This window comes from Canis lupus, chromosome 33, assembly GCF_003254725.2.
Source record: "Canis lupus dingo isolate Sandy chromosome 33, ASM325472v2, whole genome shotgun sequence".
Taxonomy (NCBI): domain Eukaryota; kingdom Metazoa; phylum Chordata; class Mammalia; order Carnivora; family Canidae; genus Canis; species Canis lupus.
Window position 1 is genome coordinate 18,875,262 of NC_064275.1, and position 12,847 is coordinate 18,888,108.

The window sequence follows — 12,847 nt, forward strand, 5'->3', positions numbered from 1 at the left end:
AAGAAGAAAGAAAGAAAGAAAGAAAGAAAGAAAGAAAGAAAGAAAGAAAGAAACTAAAACCCCTAATGTCTTTTCACACATACTGGGTAAAACTCCAATTTAATTTGTACTCAAATATATATCTTTTCTGAGCTTCCACCTTGGTCACTGAACTGCTGGAAAAAAAAAAGTACCCAAGGCAGATGGGTATCAACATTAACCCACCAGATTCACCTAGGCCTTCCATACTGCCAAGGAGAATCCTACTAGGTTTTTCTGGTCAACTTGTTGTCCCTTGGTCCCAAGAACTATTTTTTTTAAATTTATTTTATTATTTTATTTTATTTTATTTTATTTTATTTTATTTTATTTATTTTATTTTATTTATTTTATTTTATTTTATTTTATTTTATTCATGAGAGGCACAGAGAAAGACAGAGGCAGAGACACAGACAGAGGGAAAAGCAGGCTCCATGCAGGTAGCCTGACGTGGGACTGAATCCCGGGTCTCCAGGATCAGGCCCTGGGCTGAAGGTGGCACTAGACCGCTGAGCCACCAGGGCTGCCCCCAAGAACTATTTTAAACTTTCTCTTTCCTCAAATCTCCACCTCACTTATTCTTCGCAGGACTCTGCCCCCTAGTAGCTATCGTTTTGGAAACCACTCAACCTCTCAGGACACGGCGCACATCTGCCCCCATCCTTTCCTTCCTCTTTCTTGTAACAATAGGAGATGTCCCTCCTCCAATACTCCCATATATGCTCAGGATTCCATGTCCCTAGCCTTACCAGGAATCTTACACTACTAATCATCCCGACCTCTTCTCTTTCTTCCATAAACTGAATCTCCCCTCTCTACTGTATGCTTCCCAAATGCATACAGACACACCAGTATTTCCATTTTTCTCAAACCTTTCTTTGACCTCACTCCCTCATTCCCAAGTTATTACAGTAGTTCATTCTCCTTTTCTTTACAGGAAAACTTCTGAGAGTTATCTATATTTGTGTTCTCTATTTCTTAACCTTTCACTCTTTCCCCGTACCATTACAAACAGGTTATCGCTTCTACCACTTCAACGATACAGCTTTTTTTTTTTTTTTTAAAGATTTTATTCACTTATTCATGTAAGACACACACAGAGAGAGGCAGAGACATAGGCAGAGGGAGAACCCCTGCAGGGAGCCTGATGTGGGACTCGATCCCAGGACCCCTGGATCATGCCCTGAACTAAAGGCAGATGCTCAACCACTGAGCCACCCAGGAGTCCCAACAAAATGGCTTTTGCCGAAGTCCACAACCTCCACATTAATATATAAATGCATTTTTCAGTTCCTGACTGACTTGACTTCACAGCAGCACATCTCACTACTGACCACCCTCTTGGAACACTCTCTTCTCTTGGCCTCTATGCCACTGTTTTCTGGTTTTCCTTGTACTCCCTTAGCTGTTCCTTCTGAGGCTATTTCATGGCTCTTTTTTTTTTTTTTTTTTTTTGTTCCCAGGTGATTAAATAGTAAGAGTTCCTAAAGTCTTGGTTTGGGCTTTCTCCTCAGTCTTCCCCCTGGTCCGAGGCAGTATCATCCTCGCCTGAAGTCTCATTTGCCTTGACTTAACTTCTGATTTCCTGCCTAGTCAATATGCTCAGTTATCTTTATCAAAAACACCTCACTCCAGACATCTCAAAAACAGATCTTTCAATCTTCCCTCAATTCCTGTTTTTCTTTGTTATTTCGTGTAACCGTGAATGGTACCGACCTCCATACAATTTTATGAGCATAAAACCAGTAGTCACCGTTGCTGTTTTTCTCTCCTCCATCTCCTACATCCAGTCCTTGAGAACATCCTGTATATCTTGCTTCTGTATTATCTCTCAGTTCCATTTATTTTTCTTCCATTCCTAGTCATTATCCTAGTTGATCTCTTATCTGCTATGCTACAATAGCTTCCTTTCTTTTGCTCCTGCAAAACCGTTCACCACGATGCACTAACTTGATCTTTTTTGTTTTTAATTTTTAATTTTAAGATGACTGCAGATTAGCATGCAGTTGTAAGAGATAATACAGAGAGATTTGGTATACCCTTTACCCAGTTTCACCCAATAGTAATATTTTATATAACTGTAGTAGGATATCACAATCAGGAAATTGACCTTGGTTTTACAGTGGTACAATCCATCTACCTTATTTAGATCTTACCAGTTTTATATGCATTTTGTGTGTGTATGTATATGCGTGTATTTAGTTCTATGCAACTGTATCACCTATATACATTTGCACGATCACCACCACAGTCAAGATACATGATAGTGCCATCATAAGGCTCTTTTGTGCTACCCTTGATAGCCGTAGGGAGCTCCATATCTCCGCCACTCCTTAACCTTTGTCAATCACTAATCTTTCCTTCATCCTTATAATTTTGTTATTTCAAGAATGCCATATAAATAGAATTATAAAGTATGTAATCTTGAGGTTGGCTTTTTTTCACTCAGCATAATACCTTTGTGATGAACACAAATTGTTGTATGTATTGAGGGTTACTCTTTAATGTTGAGAAGTATTCCATGGCATGGATATACCACAGTTTGTTTAACCACTCACTCATTGATGGTAATTTGGGTTGTTTCCAGTGTGGGATTAGTATGAAAAAAGATGTTATAAACATTGGTGTACAGGTTTGTGTGTGGATATGTTTCCATCTGTCTGTGATAAATATATAAGGGTCACATGATCTTTTTAGAATACAAAATTGATCATATCATATTCCTTCTTAAGTTTGCTTTCCCATTGCCCTGAAGAAGGTCTTTAACATGGCCTACAAAGATCATGACATCATCATATATCTTTTCAACCTCAATCTGGGCTGCTCATTACCAAAATCTCTCCATCCAGCTATATTTGATGCCTTCACCTATGCTGAACTCTCTGCTTAGAAACCTCTACCACCACCTAATCTCACTTCTTGTCTTATCTTCAGATGTTAGCTCAAATATCACTTCCCAGGGGAGCTCTTTGTGAACTTGTAGACTAACTTAGAACCCCCTCTTATAATTGCTCCTAGAGCTCCTGGAACTTTTATTTCACAGCAGAAAGCACAGTTTGTAATTATAAGTTATTTTGTATGGTCATTTGATTAATATGGCTTCCATCCCCGAGACTGTAAACTGAGTAGAGCAGAGACCATGTCTATTTTGCTTGCCATTATATCTTCAGCATTTAGTAGACAGTCACTCTGTGCTTGATGAAATTTAGCCAAAGTTTTTAAGACAGATAGTTTTGGATTCAAGTTCTATTTTACTTACTAGGCATCCTTGAAAAAATTACTCAAACATGCACAATCTCTGTTTCATCTTCAAAATTACGATTACAACAGCATCTAATTAACAAGAATAATTTTAAAAGTTAAATCACATAGCTGTTAAAAGTATTTTGTCCAGTGCCTAAAGCAAGGCAAGCACTCGACACATGCTATTTCTTATTGTGATTATTAGTTTAACTAAAGATAAGAGTTTTTGTATTTTTTTCCCCAATGAGGTTTTAGTCCATTATCTTAATTCCTTGCCTGTTCCTGGGGTTCTGATTCAGGGAACTCTGAGAGTCTGAAAAAGAACCCTTAGTTTAGATCTCTGATAATTCTATGACTACAGGTTCCAAGCCAAGGTATGTCTCCTTAGGTGAATACCTTGTTTGGTCTCTTGGCTGTGGTTCTCATTTTCATCTCACTCAGTACTTCCTCCTCTTGTTTTCCAGCCTGTGGATCAGAAGACTGGTAGGAATGCTTCTTTCCGATTCCTAGTTTCCAGAAAGAAGTTTTTTGTTTTGTTTTTTTAGAAAGAAGTTTTCTAAACACAACTTTTCTCTGTCTCATTCCTTATACTTCCCCATAGAGGTGAATGGGAGTTAGTGGCCTGGAAGAGCATTGCTCTTACGCAGATCCAAATTTTCCCTTGGGAGGGCTTTTCTAAAATTTAGATAGAAGGGAAGGGAATCAATGAGCCCATCTTACCTTTCATACATCCTTCAACCAAGCCTAGTGAAAAATTTTTTTCCTTACCTAGCAGTTATTTCGTCTCATTTTTTAATGGGCTTACAACTTTAGTGGGAAAGAGTAGTGACATTTATTGGACCCTGTCAAAGATTCAAACACTGAGGTTTATGCTTTTGCTTGGGATATCATTTGTTTGCTCTCATCTTTATATATATATTCTAGCCATTTTTCAAGACCCAGCTAAATCACATTTTACATGACACTTTCCAGCCCTCAAGGTTCTCTTTCATGAATGAAATCTTATAGTACTTACTGGACTGTATCATTTCTTTTGGAATTGTCACTTATTGTCTCATATACATATGGCATACTCAACAGTGTAACTTCTTTTCCTAATCCAATTTTGAGTTCCTTAAGAGCAAGCAAGGGCAGTGTCCTAGATTTATGTTTTAGCTCTCCACTAAACACGATTTCTTCTTATGTAGTAAGTTCTTAATAATATCTTATGGGATGATTGTGCTTGAGGCTGGCCCACTGACCAGGCTGTGATTTGAAGGATCAAGTTACAATTAATATGGTTTAGTGGCTGGATGGTTTCTGAAGGGGTGGTGGCAGTGGCCAAAGGAAAAAAAAATGCTACTATGAGTATGTCCCTGAACTGTGTTATGAGCACTGTTTAGATATATACAGGTAGTGAAGCTTAATCCTATTATGTGCTGAGTTTTCATCCTGGTAATATACTCCTCCATTTTCCTTTATGAAAGGCATATGGAATACATGGTCTGATAGGCAGAAAGGCTAAGAGAAATGCAAGCAGAGGGAGGTAATGCTCTTAGGTGTGGTAGGCTGGTGTGCAGAGTGTTTTGATTCTCTGAATTAGTCGAAAGATGAAAAAAATAGCCACTACTACCACAGGAAATAAATTAGAAGGAAAGGTCCTGAAAATGGTATCTGAGCAATGAAAGACAGTGAATATTTTAAAGATCACTGAATTTAATTTATTCAACCTAAATGCATAAAAGTACAGGTGGGGACATTATTTATGCAGGTATATGCAAATCACTTTATAAAATAGGCAAAGCCCTTCTGCTTTTTATAAGTTGCCAAGGTGGTTCCTGATATTTTAAAAGCTATGCACCTTTAATGTAATTTCCTAAGAGTTGGAATCCCTCTGTTGGAATCACAGTCATTGTCAGAGCGAGTTTATTTTTTTTCTTTCCTCTGGGACTTCTACAAGGCTCTCATAACCATCATAAAAAGGGTGGTTTCCACAGAGATATGACTAGAAAAATCACTTGGAAATCACTGAGGAGCAAGTCACAATGTTCAAAGCGGAGAATAGGGGCTTTGAAAACATGAACCCATCTGACCTCTTGAATTTAGTACAGTGAATTCCTGAGCTCTGAAACATGGGGCCCGGCTGTGCATGCCATATTGGTGCTATAAGACTGGCAGTAGGTTGGCTGTGGCATGGTCTATTTCAAACTCCTTCACAGTGCCCAGTGTTGCATGTTCCCAGATGACATTTGGTTGGCAGAAGCTGGGCTTCCAAAGCTGGCAGTCTGGAATGCAGCCCACTATGTTTTGACAAACACATAATTGACCATCTGATCACCAGCCTACAGTCTGCATTCAGGTCACTGGGGGGACCTGGGCTTTCAATAGGTCCCTACTCCTCATCTTGTTCATCTTCTCAAACCTTTCTTCAGAAAGCAATATAGAGAAGACTTAAACACACCCACACATACCCTCCCATTTGCAAAAGAGAACATGGCCCATGAAACATAAGCTGTTGAAAATTTCCTTTAAATTGTCCTGGCAGCCCAAAGTGAACAAGAGAAAAGCACATTTATGGTGAACTCTAATTCAGAAAGAGCTAAGAGACATACTGAACTGTTTAAAGACCGGCAGTATATACATTGCCATTCAGCTCAATGGCTTGGAACTCCTTAGAAAAAGACAGCATAGGAAACTGATAGAAATTGGGTATTGCTTGACTTTAAGGGGATGCTATTAAGAAATGTTTCAATTTCAAGTGAAAGAAGGGAAAAGCAAGACACTGGAAATGGCTTCTTCCTTATCCGCCTGATACTCCCCCAAATCTACTGTGGGAGGAGAAGTCACACATCTCTGTGACCAGCAGGCAGCAGCTCAGAGTGACTTCAGATTCAAATTCAGGTCTCCTGTAAAGCTCCTGTAAAGAGTGCTTTGGTTTGAAATCACAACTCATGAACCTTTCTCCTAGAAGGCAGGGATTGTGTACTAGGCCAAGATATGCTGGCATTACGCAGATGTCAGTGTCTATGTCGACACTACCAGAGGGCCTCTCCTCTCCACTCACACCCCCACTGCACAGTCCAGGCCTTTGGTTTTTACCTTTGACCTGGTCTCCCTTTTCTCAACCATCCATGTCTATGTAGCTAGAGTGCTCTTTTTTCTAGAACATACATCTGCTTAAAATTTTTCAAAGCTTCCACAAGCCTGCCACACATCACATCCAAATTCCCCCACGTGATTTCCAAGACCCTTCGCAATCTGCCTTCTACCCACTTTCCAGCGTCACCTCCCAGGATCCCCTTTTGGCCGCCATGCCCCAGCCATACTGAACTAATGTCCTCTAGAGTTGGCTGCTGCTCAACGCCTCTTGATTTTGAAAATACTCTTGCTTTGTTTTTTGGATTTGGATCCCTTTTTCCTCCCCTTCCCCAACATTGACTCCCCAAACTGCAATTCATTTTGTAGACTTTTAGACCCAGCTTGCAGGTGGCACTCCTTTCTTGTTCCTCTTGCTACATCTTGTTTATACCTCCACTCCAGCGTCCATCACAAGCTACAGCCTTTATTTACTCTTTATCACCCCCACCAGACTGTGAGGTTCTTAGCAACAGGGAGCATTTCTTATTTATCTTGGAGTTCCAGGAACGAAGCATAGTGACTAGCTTTCTATAAATGTTTGTTGACTGAAAACTGAATAAAGAGCTGTGCATGATAATTAATCAAAACTAAGCCAAGCAGTAGCATTAGCTTCTATAAGCTAAGCATGGAGCCTATTAGCAATCTAATGAAGGCAGAAGATCGCAGCAGTAAGGCTCTCTCTGACGGTTATCATGGGGTGAAAGGAAGAGTGAGGGATAGAGGGTGTGATGGAAGAATGTCTTGTTAGGAGAGAATGTCACGGAGGCAGTGAATTTTTAGCCTTTTCAGTACTGAAAGGTATTGTTCTGAGAATGAATCTGAGTCTGAATTGTGGAGAGGTCTAATTTATAATAACCTGGTTTCTCAAATAGGCAAAGTCTGTGCTACCTGCTACAAGGCAGCGTGGCAGGCTATGGAGGGCTCCTCTTTGTTTCTGCTGAAGAGTCATGGAATGGAAAACTCTTGGGGGGAACATCTGGAAGCTATTCCGTTCTCATTGAAATCTGTGTCAAATCCAGATTGGGACTTTGGACCAAATGCAGGGCCAGGGAGGGAGGGTGGAATTCGCACCTGTCTGGAGAAGGCCATGGAAGAGGCCCTGGGAGCTAGAGACACCGGGGGATAATGTTCTGATCTGTTCCCAAGGAGCTTTTCTTTTCCCTTTGATAGGTATCTGGGACACCACCCCTGAAGCCATCAGCTGTGTCTGTGGGGCACTTGAGGACAGCAGGACTGTCACAGGCCCCGTCACCCTCGAAACAAAAGCAGCCTCAGGATTTGGAACAACCCAAGCAAGCATGAAGCCCGGCCCAGGGAGGGGGGCTGGGACAAGGATCGTGGGTATAGGCACGGGCTGTCAGCCCATTACAGGTCATCCTCTCAGCCCTATCTCTGGTTAAAAACTAGGATCTCTCTAGAAGCTGCCTGATTGATGGTTGATGTAGCATAGAATCAGTTTCACATTTTCCTATGAGCCAGAAACAGCCTTTCAATTACGTTTTTATCTCAAAGGTCTCCCCCTCGATTTCTAATCTGTGACACAGGTCCCCAGTCCCCTGTACCGCTTGTGTCTGAGGCTTGCCCTACAGTGCTGACGTCATAATAGCTGAGCCGTGCGGGCAGGAGTGCACTGTGCTGACTCATCCCCGGTGATGTGAGGATTAATGCCTTGTCTAACACGGAGCTATTATGTGAACTGTTTTTACACAAAAGAACTGTAACAAAAATGATTTGCCAGAGGACTAGAAATATGCAGTGCTAGGTAACTGAAGTAGCGATGCAGAGACATAAAGTGGTAACCACAAGCATGCACGTTGACACCCTCCCAAGCATTGACAGACCTGCTCTATCAACACAGAGGATAAGGAATAACACGACTTGTCAGGGGCAGGGAGGATCCACTCCTGCTGTATAAATGCATTACACACAGTACCGGTTGTCTTTGGGGAGTTTAACCAATCTCCTTTCTCTGTCAAATGGCTGTCACTTTGGACTTTAGCCTTACTGTCCATCCTTTGGGGGATTGTGCTCCCCGGAATATATTTGCAACTAGCTTCCAGGAATGTTAGTGGAAGCCACACACACATACAAGCGAGCCATGGGGACCCCCTTTCTGAGCAAATGATTACCACACAAGAAATACCTCCGAGTGAGAAGTCAGTGAAATAAGACAGATGTTGTGAATAAGGGACAGCACTCACCAGAGAGCTAGAAGCAGCTGGGAAGATGCTGATGATTATTATCACATAAGGTGATTGCCCCTACCTGTAGCATGTCTCGGGCAGTGTCTCATGTAGTGAGTGACTAGGATTATTTGGGTTCATTGCTGCAGAATCTCTTACAAGCAGCCCGAGGTAAAGCTTATCCTACCCATTCAGTACAGCCTGGTTTGGGCTTTAAAGAACAAATGTTCCCTCTTTTCATCTGAAATCAAGAAATCAAGTTTTTTCCTCTCTCTTTTTTTTCCCCTCCCTTTTCAAATGACTTCCCATCTTTTCTCAAAAAGGATGGTACCTTCTACAAACCTCTTGGCACATGTAATCCCAGATTTCTCTCTCTTTTTTTTTTTCCTGGACTTGTTATTACAGACACTATTTTAGCCCAAATGGATCAAGCTTTATAGATCACGCTTGTACTTCTTAAGTAAAAGAGTATTGGAAATTTTGGCCATAAATGAAAGCTCTGACCGAGAAGTTGAAATTAACTATTGGACCTAGAGATGGGTGTATAACTGAAGAATACATAATTGCCCATTGATTGACAGTGGAGCAAAAGCCCAACTGTTGCTGATATCTGGCTGAAGAATGTAAGCTCTAGTTTAGAGAAGCAGTGACTTCTGCAAACAGCAGCTGCGGCTTAGTAAAAGGCAGTCTTTATATAAGTCCAATGCCTGAGGCCCTGGTCTTTTCAGCCCCCTCATGGATGGCAACTACTACCACCACCAATAGCATCAATTCCAAACCCAAATGAAGCTAACACATAGCAAAGACGTGCTGGAAACCACAACAAAGTCAACTAGAAAACATGCCAATAAAGATCCAAATTTCCCAAATATGACACTTTCTTGAAAAGTAAAGAAACCAATTTTACTTACATAAAGAGAAAGGGCAGGCCACAGACTGCTGGTCAAGGAACTGGAAAAACAAAAACAAAAACAAGGAATTAAAAATAAATCCAAGGATACTACAAGGAAATCTAGGTAATAGAAAACCGGTTGCTCCTAAGGATGAGTAGTAGGAGCGTGTTTTATTACATGTAGCCCAAGAGAAAAGATCCAGCTCCATAAAATTTTCCAAAGGTGTGATGTTCTGCTATATGACCAACACAGTACTTCCCAGTACACTGAGAGACAACCTTTTCCTTTGTCGACTTCATTCTGATCTGTATGGTACGAGTATTTTCTAGAGTTATGCTTTTCAATACAGTAGCCCCCATCTACACTTATCTATTTAAATTAGTTAAATTTTGGGGATCCCTGGGTGGCTCAGCAGTTTAGTGCCTGCCTTTGGCCCAGGGCATGATCCTGGAGTCCCAGGATCGAGTCCTGCTTCTCCCTCTGCCTGTGTCTCTACCTCTCTCTCTGTGTCTCTCATGAATAAATAAAATCTTTTAAAAATAAATAAATTAGTTAAATTTTAATAAAAAAACCATAAATATTTAGTTCCTAGTCACATTAGCCACATTTCAAGTGCTCAGTAGCCACTTGTGGCTGGTGGTTGCCTTATAGGTAGAACATTTCTATCACTGCATAAATGTCTATTTGGGCAGCACTGACTAGAATAGGTTAAGGCTTTACCGTATAGTACAGGGAAAGTTTTATCGAATTACAACAAAGATGGATAAAACTCTGATAAGCTTTGGCTCTTTTAAGGGTAAATTCAGTATGTTTAACGTCCCAAAGATCCTATGGACACATTTAACACCTACATGCCCCGTCGCCCCTCAGCTGAAGACTTGATGTGATGCAGCCTCATGTTGGCTTGACTGAGAACCATATACCACCTCCTCTGCCTCTTCTCTCCAGCCTAGGAGTGTCCCCTCTGACAAAATGATTTTAAATGAAAGCATCTGTCTCCCCAAACGCATCATTAATGATGAAAGCCTCAGGTTTGCAGGGAGTAGATCTTAATAGTTTCTCCTTCTGTATTTCAAATCAGATAATTCTCCTTTGCAATCTTCAACTTACAAGCCAAATGAGCTATAATGGGATTGGCCTGCTCACCACTGTTTTGACAACTTCTCTTAGAGTAAAATAAAACTGAAGATCCATGAGAAATTAATAAACCAAGCAGGGATACTAAAAAAGCAGGTCTCTCTACCCATACCCCACTCAAATATATCAAGGACTTAATATATGCTGATTGGATTCTTGCCTCTCTGACACCATGATTTTAACTACTTCATAGAAGGCTCCAGAAGTATGCAAAACAAATCATACTAAGATCAAGTAGAGGGATCTGATTATATAACTTAGCCTAGAATAAGGCTAAAGCAAACACAAAGAAACAAACAAACCAGTCAGAGAGATTTCACTTCTCAACAAGTTTTCTAGACTAGTGCCCTATCACAGACTTTCCTCCAAAAGAAAAGTTTTCTCTTTATGGCTAATGTGAGACCCTGGCCATGCACCTGTAAGTGTTAAGGAAGGTATTCCCGTCCTTGAACAAGAAGAGTTAAGATGAAAATCTGCAGCCTGGATAATAATGTATGCTAACACAAGAGAGGCTGGGAGTCTACACTGCTTTCAAATTATTTTACAAAATTGATGAGTTTAATGAAAACTTTAAGCAAGATAATTAGATTATATATGATTCATTGGAAGTACACACAAACTTAAAATATATATAAAGATTGATTAGTCTTCAGAGACTTTAAAATTCTAGGTTTTGCTACATTCTAGTCCCTTTTATAAACCAGGATCCTAGACCGTTGCACCAGTCTATTTTTTAAATCTCCTTCCTTCCTCCCTCCTTTTCCCTTTTTTCCTTTTCTTCCAACTTTTTTGAGCTTGCTCTTTCCCCCCAACCTTTGGGAAAAAGGAGAAAAATATGATTCATGGTTTTTTATGAAATATTCCCACTTATTTCTCTGTTGCATGTTATAAGCCCAATAGCTCTCAATAATACATTATGCTTTTTAAAAACTATACTTAGCATTTATATTCTTATATCTAAGCACATAACTTTCCTTTTCAAATTTCAAGAAGCATTTATTCATAAAAGTTAATCAGTCAAAATTAAACTTTTGATGTGATCAAAAGAGATCAATGTAAATTGTACCCAGATTGATTATTACATCCAAGGTCTGGAATGAAGAAGAAATATCTTTTCTGGATGTCAAGTGACACACAGGCTGTCAATGACAGGAATCCAAGATGGAGAGAAAAATCACAGTGTGTATGTCACAGTCTAAGACAAATTAAAGCCAAATTAAATTGAAGATGTTATTGGATATAATTGTTGTCTTTATATATTAATGAAAAACAGTAATACCTATTCCAAATTTAATATTAAGGCTAAAAATTTAATCTCAGAGTTCTTATACAATTTATAAATGTTCATAAACGTCAAAAGGCCCCTACTTCTTGATTGAATTACAATCTGCAATTTTGAGAATATGTATTAATCTACATAGGTTTATTCCTGTTCTGTTCAAATTGTTATTTTATTGATATGCACCCTTTCTGCCTAAGTAATATTCACCTTATATGTCTGTAAGTTGTTTTCATTTGAAATGCAAAGAATTATCCATGGTAATTTTGCATATGATGAAAAACATTTGCATTAAGCATGCTAGGCTACCTAGAAAGAATATATAACTATAAAGTCCAAATGAATCAGGACCCTAAAACATGGTGGGGGAGGTAAGAGTAGAGTGGGGTAAGGGGGTGGTTTATGGTGAAGTCTAATTGCATCCTGTGATTTCTCCACAGAAATTATTGTATAGTGTCAATCTCTAAGGAACTAAATGTATTATTAATTAAATGTATTATTAATAAAGATTAGTCAACTCTGATTTCAGTTTATGTAATGTTCAAGGGCAATGGTTTCCAACATTTTGAGGTGATATGGATCCCTATGAAAATCCCTCCCCAAAGAAACTCCTTACCAACACCAAGTTTCAAGAAACTTCCAGACTCCAGAAAGGTTATCCATGAAGTCCAGTTAAAGCCACCCTTGGCCTAGGGGAGAGGTGAGAGAACACCTGTGAAATCCCACTGCTATCACCTCTAGGGAGATGAGCAAGTTGCTATAAGCTGAAGCCAGAAGAAAACAAAAGATATAGAAAATAGAGCACTACATGGGTGTGTGTGTGTGTATGGCTAGGGACACCCAGACTACCAGACTCTGACTTACTTAGTTCTTTACAATTCCTTTTTAAACGAGTCCACAGAAGCTTAGGAACAGTGAGGTAAAGGAATAGTGAGCAGAGAAATGAGAACAGTTACTATTTACTCAGCACCTTCTGC

At 39.8% G+C, this 12,847-nt stretch overlaps 1 protein-coding gene across 36 annotated transcripts in view; it reads right to left on the minus strand.

Annotated features, from left to right (window-relative positions):
• Nucleotides 1-12,847, minus strand: part of ZBTB20 (zinc finger and BTB domain containing 20) — a 773,610-nt gene that overhangs the window by 175,003 nt on the left and 585,760 nt on the right. For all 36 annotated transcript variants that reach the window (XR_007407881.1, XM_049105202.1, XM_049105193.1 and 33 more), the window contains one exon: nucleotides 9,473-9,512. The gene's annotated coding sequence lies outside the window, so the exon portion shown is untranslated. The remainder of the gene's footprint in view (nucleotides 1-9,472; nucleotides 9,513-12,847) is intronic.